This window comes from Melospiza georgiana, chromosome 12, assembly GCF_028018845.1.
Source record: "Melospiza georgiana isolate bMelGeo1 chromosome 12, bMelGeo1.pri, whole genome shotgun sequence".
In the NCBI taxonomy this organism is placed as follows: domain Eukaryota; kingdom Metazoa; phylum Chordata; class Aves; order Passeriformes; family Passerellidae; genus Melospiza; species Melospiza georgiana.
Window position 1 is genome coordinate 289,963 of NC_080441.1, and position 10,786 is coordinate 300,748.

Consider the following 10,786-nt stretch of genomic DNA (forward strand, 5'->3'; position numbering starts at 1 on the left):
TGGACCTGTGTGTCATCTCTGTGCTTTCTCCAGCTTACCCCAAAATACTTTTTGCTGGGCAAACCACTTTCTATCAAAGATTAACCCCCTATTTTTTCTTATAGCCATTTGCAACATATGTCTCCATATTCTTCATCCTGTGAAGATTAATTGAGCTTGTTGGGAAGTTTGGACATGAATCTAGGGGGCTTGGAAATGGATATTTCATAAAGGTGAAGCCTTTTCCTTCCTATGCAGACCTTAGCTTCAGTGCTGGATTGTGTGAGATGGAACATCTTAATAGCCTCTTCAGCTATAAGATGGCAAGGGCTCTTCTCTAAGGAATGTCAAAGTTTTAAAGAGGCTCCCCAAAATATTGAAAGGCCCTGGAAGCTGAGCAGAGTCACTGCAGACATGTAATTCCAATGGCTGTGTTACAGATGCTGTTGGAGGTGAGTAGGGGGATATTCACTCAGATTAATGGGTGAAATACTCAAAGCTTATTAAATGGCATATGGAAACATTCATTGCTGGAAGCTACTTTTCAGCACCTAAACCCACAATTTAACAAGACCCAAAATGACTCTGTATTTTTTCATAGTCATGTAAACACCAGGTGTCTGCAGTTAATGTTTATTATCCTTTTGATAGTGTAATCTTTGGTATAAGGATTTCAGGTCTCTCTGGAAGGTGTTCCTTCAAGGTTACTGAAATGTTGGGACAGATCACCTAGCTCAGGTGGGATGGCTGCCAGGCCACATCTTTTGAACGGTGCCTGAGGAATAAAAACTAAGCTTTACACAACTTAAAAAGTGTCAAGCATTGGCGTACCAGGAGGAGCTGGCTACAGTAAACATAGTTCCCAAAGAGGTTCAGATATGCTCTTGATGGCAACTTGGCCTCACAAGTATTTTCCCATCCTACCAAGAAAAACCTCTGTTTCCCTTCTGTTCCCTTGCTGAGGTGGGAAACAACAGCATTGCTCTCAGAGAAATCAGGTTGTGGTTGGTTATCAGCTGGTTCAAAAGCACCACTCTAGAGATTTCATGCTCTTGGAATTGGTGCTGGTCTGTTTGTATGGGCCCTTCCTATTAAATTTTATTTTTAAAGTTGGGGGGGATTTTATTGGATACTTATGTTGCATGAAGCTGCTTTTAAATTTTACATGTTCAAAGGGAAATTAATTCACGAGAGAATTTGGAGCTACAATTGCCATAAACTCCCAGCAGGAAATTTTGCCAGATTAATAAATATGCATTTCACAAGAGGCAAAGTAAAATGGGTTGTAAAACTGTATTTGTGGTGCTTTTACTGTGACTACTACTGAGCTAAAACATAGTAAGTGGGTTGAACAGGTTTCTGAAGCTTGCCAGTCATTCCAGAGCCAAAGTCATGAAGTAAAATTGATTGTTCTTAAACTGTTATCAGTGAACTTTCGTGTGCATGTGTGTGAGATTTGCTACTGCTGCTGCATTCCCCCTGCCAAAGAGACAACCACCCATTTTTCCTCCTGAGGTCCTCTACATCTAAATACTTGTACTCTATACTTCCCATATCTACAATTTGTGCTGTTTTGTAGAGAATCTGAATATATGCCCTCAGAATTTTCTGGCACCTTTTTTGACTATGGAAAAGGAGCCAGCTGTCATTTGGCTTTGTGCTTATAGGAAAGCTTTGGTTAAGAGGGAAGAAAACAAAAAGGCAGATGCCTTATCCAAAACAGCAGCCCTGCAGGATGAGCTCATGCTCAGGGAAGAAGTCCTATGGGGACTGGAGAAGCTGAAGCAGATCTAGCACGTGTCTCAGGAGGATACATGGGCAGCTTCCTGCAGGACAGGCTGGGGAGATCCACTAGCCTCAGCATCAGTGAGAAAGGAGGGAACAGAGTGAACTGGTGTTGCCTGTGCAGCTGAGGGTAGTTAGGCAGCAAAACCGGTGACTTGATGGGATTGTTAGGGCTTTCAGGTGTGGTGAAGAGGGAGCTGGGGGAAGGAGTATGTTCTGGATTGTTGGCTGGAGTGTCTGCTGCTTCTCGATCCCAAACAACAGGAAAAGATGTGAGTTAAACAATCCACAGTTTTTGAACTTTGCCTCTCTGAGGGCAAAGGGGGAAAAGGGAGGTGTTTGTGGCAGTAATTGTTATGCCATTGACTTGGGGTAGAGGTTTTCTGGGCAGAAGTGGGCTGGCTTCTGAGGCTGTCTTGGGGCAGGGAGTGTCTCTAGGCACGATGGTGTCTGTGCCCCTGGGCTGTGATGCTGCTGTCATAGCAAGCTTGTTGTCCTCCACAGACCATGTACGTCCCCAAGAACTGGCAAATAAATGCTGTCTGGAAAACAGCAGGGCTCTGGTGCTGCACGTGGGGCAATGACTTGTCCAGTGCTTGAGACCAAAGTGTTTTATGGTGAATTGGGACATTTAAAGCAGGGAATTAGACCCTGCCATCTTTCTGTCAGCTGGGGTTTTTCTGTGCCTTGGGTATAAAACCAGGAGGGTGGTCCCTGTCTCCTGGTTGCTCTGTTTATCCCTCAGAGATGGAAGGACAGGCCTGTCCCTGCCATGGGTGGCCAGCCTAATGATTGCCCAAGAAAGGCTCTCAGGGCATGTATTCTGTTCAGCTGCTCTGCTGTCACCCTGTGGCCTGTGCTGTGCTGGGGCAGACATATCTGTATTGTGTTTGGAGTTTGTGAAAGGGCTGACTGGGGTGGCTGTGGCCACAAAGAGCTCCTACAGACCCTCTAAGATAGCATTGTGATGTAGGGAGGAGGATGTCTTTTGCCCCCCCAGATTTCTGACTCAACCCTAGGGAAGATTCCTTTGAGGTTCTGAGCAGGTCCATGGCATGGATCGGATTCAGTGGGTAGCTTTTCTCTTCAGGTTGCTCTTTAAGTGACAGGTATTTCAGTGTGTAGTTTGTAAGCCCAACCATGCTTTCCTGGCCCAATGCAGGTATCCTTCAGGAAGCACAGGATGCCTTCCCACATTGTTAATAACCTTAAACCACTGTTCCTGTGTACTACATACAATACTCCTTACATACTGTCCAGAGATGACCAGGCTTCAGACACATGCTTCCTGGGTAGAAAGCCACACACCAGTGTGATCCAGTTACCCAGCTCCTCAGAATCTTGCCACAGGATGTGTGGAACCAGGTGTGTCTGCTTCTTTACTTCCCCTTATTCCAGCCCTGAATGACTCCCAAGTTTCCTCCTGCTCTTTCTCTTAATGAGTTGTGCTGCACTGGGACAGACATACTGGCTGAAGAGTCTAGTTGCTGGAATAAGGACCAAGGACCAAGTACCCATCAGAGTGTTTGCTACTAATCAATTGTTGCCTGTCACTGCTGAGAAGCAGAAGGGCTCAATTGCAATGTAACAGGCTTATGGGGGCTAAATGATCTTGTTATTTACCTGCAGGTTGGTGGTTGCTCTCTGCTTGTAGGGCTGCTCTTCTGGGAACATAGGCATAAGCCCCTGTCTGTATTACGCTTTTTTCTTTTCCCTTTTCCTCCATTGGTTGGGTTTTTTTCTGCAAAATCTTGGTGTTTCTTGCTCATCCTCACTGTCTTTAGTTGGTTTAAATGGATGGTGTCTCCCTTACCAGGCAAATCTTGTTCTCTAGGATACCTCAGAGAACTAATTAACCTGCCAGACTGCTCAACAACATTACAAAAGCATTTATTCTAACTAAATATGGGACATATCTGCTGCCTAGTTTCCTTGTTTTAAATTTCGAAAAGGTGCAAAGCTGGTGGGGAGAAGAGGAGAATTCTGTGCGTCCAACTGGAGAACTTGGTTGACAACCACGCAGTGGTGATTTACAGCTGGGTAATTTTCCAGCTGCCATAATTTGTGTTGGCTCAGATGAGACCTGGTGGCAGCCTGAGTTAATAGCTGATGCATGGGGGCCTGGCACACGTGGCTTTGATCCCCTCAGCCGCGGCGCCTCTGAAATCACCCAGGCTGAGAGGAGCGGGAGGCTCCGGCTGCGTGGGAGCAAGGAGGGAAAGTGAGAATGCACCCAGATGAGACCCAAGTTCACGTGTGGGGCCCTCAGACTGGGTGTTACACTCTACATAAGGTGCTATTTTTTCACTGAATTATTTTCTGTTTTAACACTGATAAAAAGAGGCTTTTATTCTGATGTTGTTTGTTTTTAATGATTAGGAGGTATAATAAGACAATTGGTGGCAAAGTGTATTGCTTATAGCAGAAATAGTCTTTGTTTTGAGGCTTTCCTGTGTCAAGGTTCTTCAGTAGCTCTCATTAGGAATTGCAGTACCTGCCAGCCTTTGACAAGCAGTAGCAGGAAGAACATAGCCTCGCAAGAAAAGTCTAAAATATTTATATTTAAATAATTTACCTCAAAAGTTTACTCTCTGAATGTTTCTTGCCACAGTACCTGACCAATTATCATGTTATCAAAGGAGTGTACAAACCTATAAGCTGTGGGCCTGGAGTGGCTTGACACTTGATAAGCCTTACTGATGGGAATAGCTGTAACTTCACTATTATCAGTTGGGTTCACTTTTGAATTTTGAATTACTTTTTTTTAACTAATAGTCAGTTTTATGCAAACTGCTCAGCGATTAGGAGGTAATTTCAAAGATCATCCTCCATAAAGTCTCTTGATCATATTTTATGCTTCCTGTGACTCATGGATGTAATCTTGTATCCCTGGGATATTCATGACATGCTTGTCTAATTCCCTATAGTAGCTAATCTCACTTCTCTACCTTAAAAAAAAACATTAAAATATCTTTAAAGCATGACTGGTAAGGAGGCAACTTTTACAGCCAATCTCCAGCTCCAGTTGCTCCTGCTGGGGAAGTCATAATGATGAATTTGTGACATAATTTCTACGGCAACATGCTGGGATTTCATAAATGGGGATGGTGATTATAGAGCAGGATCAGGTGAAGCTGGATTGTGATAGAAAAAGCCCCGATTCAAATGCAAATTGTTCAATAATGGTATAGGGGATACCAGAAATTACTGGCAATTTATTTTATTTGGGTTAAGCTCTTCATTCAATCTTCTTTAGTTGGAAGTCACTTTTCCAAGTATGTGAGCAAAAGAAATGGCTGGAAAAATATTTTTCTCCTCTCAAGAGAACAAAGTTGTTTTAATTTAATAATAAATTAATCAGTTAGTGTAATTAATAAGGATGTTCTCTATTTCAATAATTTCCCCAATTCAAGACTCTCCAAGTGCTTCACAAACCCTAATTGATTCCACCTTAGTACTCCCTGTAGCAGGACCACATAATTTACCTCATTTTCTGGAGACAGAGAGGTGTGTGAGCCAGGCAAATTGATTTAACCAGGTTAAATGATTTGTCCAAGGCCAGACAAAGAGCTGAAGTCAGGAAGGAGCAGTGTTTGAGAGAGCAGCCTCTACCCAGCTGGGTTTTGGCTGTGGGAGAGTGGGAGCAGTGCTTGCACAGCCACGGGAGTGGGGCCATGCAGTCGCAGCCTCCAAATCAATCTGGTGGATTTGTGTTGTCCAACAGATGAAGCTGGAAAGAGGAACAAGCCCCGTGAGCACACACTGGTGGTGAAACCAGCTGAATTAGCTGTTCAGTAGTTATTCTCACTGAAAGTGGAAACAACTTGGTTTGTTTTTTGGATTTTCTTTTCCCTTTTGTTTTCTTTTCCTCAAACCACTTGGAATTTAAACTGTTTATCTGAGGATTAAACTAATTGCTTCTGCAAAATGCCATTCCCACACCATCTAGTGTACATCTGTTAACTGGGGAGGGATAACTGAACCAGTTGCCAGATGGTCTCTTGGATTTGGGTGGCGAGGAGCCAAGGAGCTGCCAGTTGGTGGTTTGTGGGGTTCTAGCAAAGAAGTCACGCTACATGCACATTCCCCTCAGTTACTCTCTTCTGCCTTAATGAAGATATTGCCTAATGCAATAAAGCAGCCATTAGCCCCCTCTCTGCACTCCCTCCTTCCCAAACGGGGTGAGTTTATAAGCCTGATTTGTCTGACTGAGGCAGGCTTTTCCAGGAGCTCGGTTCTCCGCACGCTATGTGTGCAAAGGCACTTTCTCGAGTACTCAGTGCCGTGTCTGCCGGCTGCCTCTTTCTATGCCATAGTGGAAAGATGCTGTAGTGACAAAGCTGCTCTTTGAAAGATGTTTTTATAGCTAGAAAATCAAAAAATCATTGCTTAGTCATGATTATCAAATGATATATATATATCTAAATGCAGTACATACTGGCCCATATCATAGTGACTATTTCAAAAACTTCAGCCTGAGGGCTGGATGCTGTACTTTGCATTTTAAAAGCATTTTAATATTTGTAATATTTACCAGTGCTTGGAGTAGGGCACAACCCCTGCTGTGCTGGAAAGAAGTGTTCCATCAGAGTCTGAAGAGATGTTCCTAGTAGGGTAATACAGGTGTCTTTACCAACACTCAGAACATCTTTTCCAGGACTGCACTGGACTGGGGATCCTCAGGGCTGACAGCTGGGTGGTGTGCTCTGCATGGGACTGCTGGGGCATCCAGAACCCAGCCTGCTTCTGACTATGCCCTGGCGTGGGCTGTGGTGCCCATTAGCTGTCACAATGGGCTGTGGACCATTCATTTCACCCATCTTGAAATAACAAAGTGACAACTGACAGAGCAGCTTTCATGTAGTTGAGGAGGTCTGGGGTGGTGCAGGTTTTTTTACCCCTTCTTACACTAGCAAAGTCTTCCCTGCTGTAAACTCACAGGAGGGAGGAATTTATGGCTTCAGCATTAAAAAAAAAAAAAAAAAAAAAAACAACAGTTTGGCAGCTGAGATTTTGGTTTGCTGTCAGAAAGGTGGTGGACATCAACAAAATTCAACCAAAACTATTTGTTGGAGGGAAGTCAAATCAATGTTTTTTCTCCATTCTGTGAAGTGGAGCAGCAGCATCTCCAAACTCACCAGTGCTGGGGCCAGACTCTGGGGCTACACTCCCAGCCACACCATTTGGCTACATTAAAAATAATGTTCGACGCACTGCTAAGCGACTCCTTGTACTTTGAGAGGTGAATTTTATTTTTTTTTCTTTAAAGGAGGAGTTTGGCAAGGGGCAGAAGTGGTGTGTGCTCCCAGGGCTGGTCTTACACCACTTGCAAAGCTCCCCAGGGTGGTTTCTGCTGGTGAACAAATCTCCTGGCATTGCAAAGCAGTGACTGTTTCCAGGTATGGCCAGCGCTGAAGGGCAGAGCTAAGACTCCATCTGTGGGATGCTGCCCTGGGTGTGTGCAGGTCAAAAAGCTCTTTGCTTTTTCTTGGAGAAATGCTTGGCCAAGTTGTGCACAATCTTTGTTGGGACAATGTCCATGTGGCATCACTTAGTGAGCAGCTCTTGGTGGAAGCAGGGCTGGCATCTGTGAGACAGCTTGTGTGGGCATGGGAAGCAGTCCTGGCCCTGTGGAGCTTTCTCCAGCTCACTGCGGGGCCCTGGGCACGCTCCTGGGGTTCCCTGGCTGTGCCTGGTGCAGCACAGGGCGGGCAGGGGCTGTGTGTGGTGAGAACAGCACTGGCTGTACAGGAGGGGTCTGTGCCACCGCTCCAACCCACATCCCTCTGCTGCTCCTCTGGAGGAACGACACGTTCCCTGCCAAGCCCTGTTCTCTGGGGAAATGACACCGTGTCCTAAGGCTGCTGGGAGCAAGCACCTACCTGCCCAGAGACTCAGGAGATCTGAGGTACCTATGCCTTTTCCTTTTGCTCCACCTTTAGTGTGAAAATTCCTGTAGAAAAATACACCTGAATGCTTCCCGGGGCAGGAGCAGGGAAGGGAGGGAAAAGTCTCTGAAGGACCTCCCTTTAAGTTCCAGTTTAAGTTTAATCTGCCCCAGCCCTGGGAGTGTCACAAAACTGGCTTGCAGATGCAACTACCACTGTTGTCTGTGTGTCACCATTGTCCCTTGACTGCTGCAGCTCTCCTGGGACCGCATCAAACCTGCTCCCAGTCCTCCTGCTGAGGCCTCTGTTGTCCATTTGGCTTTGTGCCTGCTTGGCTTCTTATGTGCACGCAACACTGACGGAGGACAGAATTTGCATGTGGCACTGGCAGAAGATGATGAATGGAGATCTGGGCTCAGAAGGAGCTTTGTCTGCTGTCTATGTGCAAGGATGTGGTTAAGACCTTGTCTGGAATTGCCAAGGGATATAAAGTAGAAAATAGCATGCTTTCTTGGGAGTGGAGAAAGCAAAAAGATGTCCTGAACATGATCCATCAGGAGCAGAGTACTTCTGCTTGCATGCTCAAAGAGAAGGGGCCCAGAAGCTGCCCTTGGATATTTCACCAGGAGTAGATATGACAATGTGCAAGCTCCATCAGAGGAGTCACACAGTCCCTTTTTGAGAAGAGAGCTGGTGCTTTCTCAGCCGCTTCTGAGAAACAGAAGATGAAATGTGACACAAGACTTTATAGCTGTTTTTAAGGATGAATCAAAGAGATAAAGGCAAACTGAGAAGGTGCACATATGGAAGAAGCTCCTTTATTGAAATTACAGGCACACAAATCCAGAAAAGCCTTGTGGGTTAGGTCTAGGTGCTGATTTTGGTAAGCTTCTTAATTGGCATGATCCCTCCTTGCCCGGGTTATGGGTGAACTGACCTTCAGAAACCTGGTTTGGGGATGAGCACTGGCAATCCCTGAGGCTGGGTGGTGGCATGCAAGGGGCCCCGCTCCACGGGGCTTTGACACAGGGCAGAAGACTGAAGGAAATAGCCAGGGGCACAGGACAAATCCCTACTCTGACTCCCAATTTCCCAAGACAACACTGAGCTGGAATGCTTAAAGAGGATCCTTTGAAAATGACTGGTGGTGAAACACCAGCTTTGGTTTCTGTACTCATCCGTTGCACTTACGGTAGATGTTTAATGTGGTCTTGAAGCTCAGGTTTATTGCAGCCCTTGTGCAGAGAGGCTCCTTGGAGGCCACAGAAGCCGTGGGCAGCTTGGAAAGGCCAGGCTGGCTTTCGGATGGCGTGTGGCTGTGCAAGAGCCATCCTGCTGCGGCGCCTGCGTCACTTCTTCGCTCATCCCGCTCGTTAACGCGCAAGGAAATTCAGGGCATCATCGTTCAAAACTGTGTCTCTCGCACAACAGGATTGATTTCTCCAAGCTCATTTGGAACATGTTTGGGGGTCAGATGAGAAATGAAGCAGGATCAGAGCCAGCCTGAGGGAAGGTTCCATTTATGTGCATTTCTCTTTTTTCCAAAAGAGGTCTCCGGCATATGTATGTTCAGCAGGGAGAGGTCTGGGCAAGGAGCACGCCCTCAAAGCAATTCCAGTTCTGCCTTTGGGATATGCCTTACATTTCACACAAACTGAACTGGGTCCAATATGCTCAGCATGATAGAATATGGCTTTGTGAGCACGTTCATATGTGAGACTAGCATTAGTAGGCATTTGTGCTTCAATTTGTGCTAAAAGCCAACAGATGGGGAAAGTAAATGCCAGGAAACCAGGCCCTGATCAGGTGACTTGAGCTGTGCTCACACTGTATTTAGACAATAGGCTGTGTTGTGTATTTGGAGTCTGATCTTGTGAAAATGAAACCCTGCTGGTGCTAACCCACAGAGGCTTTGCACACTGGGAAAATGGCCAAATTCCTCTGGAAAATGGTGAAGCTCCAGCTGGGAGAATTAATGAAAGTTCACTTTTGCCAAAAATGCAGAATTTCCTCTCTTTGCATGAAAAAAATTGGCTGTCATTGATGGAGATTCCCCCTCTCCTGCCACCCCATCTCACACATGTAGAAGAGGAACACGGCAGTCAAATACCAAGACCTGCTGCAAGGATCACAAGTAATTTGTTCCCTGTATCTGAAAGGGGTAAGGTGAGAAGTCAGGGTTTGGGCTGCAGCAGGAATGGGTAGGCTTCCTGCTGAGAAACCTTTCCTAAGTGTAAAGGATGGGATTGCCCAGGATGTTTGTGGCACTGTGGGGTGAGAGCAGCGTGGTGAACATGTCTGCAGCCATGCAGATTTATGCAGTCTGTGTTGAAGTGGGGCAGAGACTACGGCATCTTTTCTAGCTCAATTTCCTATGATTTCTGGTGCCTTCCAAGCTGTCTATTGGGCAACTTGGACCCACGTGCTGGAGGAAGGTGCACAGCTCTCCTGCTCCCAGCACTGGCCTCCTGGAGTTTTACTGTTTTTGGGAAGCCTCATAAGGATTTGGCTGTTCATCAGTTGAATCTGACTTTGTGTGGATGCTTCTTTAAGTCTCTCCATCCAAAGGGAAACCAGGCTTTTTCTCTTTGTACCAGCTGTGTAAGTGAGCTCCCAAAAATGCTCTGCTCTCTCCCCCTGCCCAGACTGACTTCAGGGAGGCCAAATTCACAAGGGTTGCGTGTATGGGGCAAGATCTCTAGAGGGCAACAACTCCTCAGTCCTCTGTGGTTCAAGGCTTTCAGAGAATTTTGACCTAAATTACCTTCCCAGGCCACTTTTTCCAAGTTTCCTTCTCTAGCTTCCAGCCCACAGTTGAGGTGGGGCTGTGGTTCACCTGCACATGGGCAGCTCTTCCCCTCCCCGGGCGCAGACTGGAGGATCTCTGCTGGTAGCACAGGCAAGGTGAGCACCTCAGATGAGCAATCCAGGCATTAGTTTAGTCTTTAAAGTGCAGTGAAGAGCATTTCAAGGATTTTGCTCTTCTGGCAGAGCTGTCTGCCTGATTCTGAACAGAAACCCGATTCAACTGCTCTTGTAAAGCTCCTTTTTTCTTCAGTATCCAGTGGTTAAGTTCCTTGACAGTAACTCTGACCCAAACTGGCTGATAATCACAACCTGACCAAGCAAGGACA